Here is a 2,500-nt window from a genome sequence, read left to right on the forward strand (position 1 = left end):
CTAACCCACGTTGTGCCTTACCTAACCCACGTTGTGCCTTAACCTAACCCACGTTGTGCCTTAACCTAACCCACGTTGTGCCTTAACCCTAACCCACGTTGTGCCTTAACCTAACCCACGTTGTCCCCTAACGTAACCCACGTTGTCCCCTAACGTAACCCATGTTGTCGCCTAAACCTGCTCTGTAATTGTTATACGACTCGTTCAATTAGTGTAGTGTTGCCCACCCGCAACCCTCGCAATATAGTTCGCTACTCGCACTGCCCGCTCCCCTGTGTATCGCTTCATGTTAAACACCTTGCAAGTCTTGCTGACTTTCCACATGCTCCTGCTGTACACTGTAATGTGGATGGCAAGCAGGACGTACATGGCCGCCCCCTCCCCACGTCCCCACCTTGCCCCCCTGCCTTCGCAAGCTGGTTGGTGAGAAGTTTGCCATGTTCAATGCCCTTCGCATGCGACGTACTCAGGCTACGTTGTGGTGCGGCCTGTGTCAACCGTCCGCTAATGTCGTACGCGTAAACCACAATCTGTACTTGCACATTCGTCCTTATGTACCGAATGATACATCGTGCACATGTGTGACCGTACAACGACTGCGCCCAAAAACGGCGGACCATACAGTGCAAATATTGTGCACGCAGCTACGTGTCGTCTCCCTATGAGAGCTGGATTGCAGTGTGGTACGCCATAGAGACGTGTGGGAGGAACGGACGCCGTGGATGGCGATCAGCATGAGCTGTCTGTTGATGTATTCGGACCTAGTCGTCTCTCCTCACACACCGTGATGGCATGGTGCACCGCGTTCCATATCTGCGACATGCTACAGAGGCCGGTTGACAGTCGTTCGAGCAATGGACATCGCATACGTACGGGGGCCACCTTCCACGTATTGTCTAGGCGTGCACATTTTGTTGCGTGTATGTGGGCAGACGTAGTGTGGCGTGACACCTGACACAGGCATGCAATAATCGTTGAAGTTGCAAATGGCGATGGACGCCTGCGTTTTCTGGTGAAGTTACGCAAATGAACAAATGGTAACCTGTTGTGGTGCGGTTGTTCTCGCTAGGGGTGAATCGGTGATGGCGACGATAGGTTGAGGTACGAACCGGTTGTTCCAGCGATACCCACCATGCCGACGAAACTGAACGGCATCTGGGTGTGAAGCGATACGCGGCGGTGGCTGGGTGGGACCGTCCCCGGCCGGTGAGGGGGCGCCTCCCGGCGTGCTGGCCGCGCGGTGCGTGGGCGCACGCGCTACAGCCGGCTGGTGGGGGCGGCCAGTGGCAGGCGCGCCCGGCCGACGGACGCGGCAGGCGTCGCAGCTGCGCGCCGGCGCACCCTGCGCGCGGCGCCGTGCGGCCAAAGTAGGTCCTCGCGGGCCCGGTGCGAAGCGCGGTGGACATCTTCAGTGTGCTGGTCCGATTGAGGACTGTGTGCGTTGAGGATGCGCCGCCGCCCGGCGCTCGGCGCCGCGACGCCGTCTGCTGCTCGGTCGCCCCAGCGGTTCTCGCTGGTGGTTTGTATCGCAGCTGTGCGGATGTGTTGGCGCGTGCGCTGTGCTGGGAGAGTTCGCTTCGGCACCCAAGTGGGGGCTTTTGTCCTTCTGTGGCGCTGCGTTGGAGCTGCCGGTCACCGTAGGTGGCGCGTGTTGTCTCCCGCCGGCAATGCCACGACAGCACGCTCCCGGGCCTCTGTCGGCAGCGGCAAGCCTCAGTTGGGGAGCACGGGTGGTCGCACCGAAAGCGTCTACTCGCCTAACTCCGGGCGATTGCGCCTCTCTCGAACCCGACCAAGTACTTGGGACGGCGCTGCGCGCCGCCGGGACCTGAGAGGGTTTCGAGGTGTATTGTGCAGGGGAGCTCAGCCTCCTCCTGTTTGCAGAATGATTGAGCGGACGCTTGCGTGTTCGCGCGGGCCCCCGGGACACACTCCCGGGCGGCCGGCTGCTCAGCTCTAGTTGACGCAGCTCCCTGGTTGATCCTGCCAGTAGTCATATGCTTGTCTCAAAGATTAAGCCATGCATGTCTCAGTACAAGCCGCATTAAGGTGAAACCGCGAATGGCTCATTAAATCAGTTATGGTTCCTTAGATCGTACCCACGTTACTTGGATAACTGTGGTAATTCTAGAGCTAATACATGCAAACAGAGTCCCGACCAGAGATGGAAGGGACGCTTTTATTAGATCAAAACCAATCGGTCGGCTCGTCCGGTCCGTTTGCCTTGGTGGACTCTGAATAACTTTGGCTGATCGCACGGTCCTCGTACCGGCGACGCATCTTTCAAATGTCTGCCTTATCAACTGTCGATGGTAGGTTCTGCGCCTACCATGGTTGTAACGGGTAACGGGGGAATCAGGGTTCGATTCCGGAGAGGGAGCCTGAGAACGGCTACCACATCCAAGGAAGGCAGCAGGCGCGCAAATTACCCACTCCCGGCACGGGGAGGTAGTGACGAAAAATAACGATACGGGACTCATCCGAGGCCCCGTAATCGGAA

The 2,500-nt window shown here is 58.3% G+C and overlaps 1 non-coding gene across 1 annotated transcript in view; it reads left to right on the forward strand.

Moving 5' to 3' along the window:
* Nucleotides 1–1,970: 1,970 nt before the first annotated feature.
* Nucleotides 1,971–2,500, forward strand: part of LOC124734537 — a 1,908-nt gene continuing 1,378 nt past the window's right edge. Inside the window, exon 1 of the ribosomal RNA XR_007009377.1 lies at nucleotides 1,971–2,500. This exon is cut by the window's right edge and continues 1,378 nt beyond it. This is a non-coding gene — a ribosomal RNA (small subunit ribosomal RNA).

This window comes from Schistocerca piceifrons, unplaced genomic scaffold (assembly GCF_021461385.2).
Source record: "Schistocerca piceifrons isolate TAMUIC-IGC-003096 unplaced genomic scaffold, iqSchPice1.1 HiC_scaffold_15, whole genome shotgun sequence".
Lineage (NCBI taxonomy): Eukaryota > Metazoa > Arthropoda > Insecta > Orthoptera > Acrididae > Schistocerca > Schistocerca piceifrons.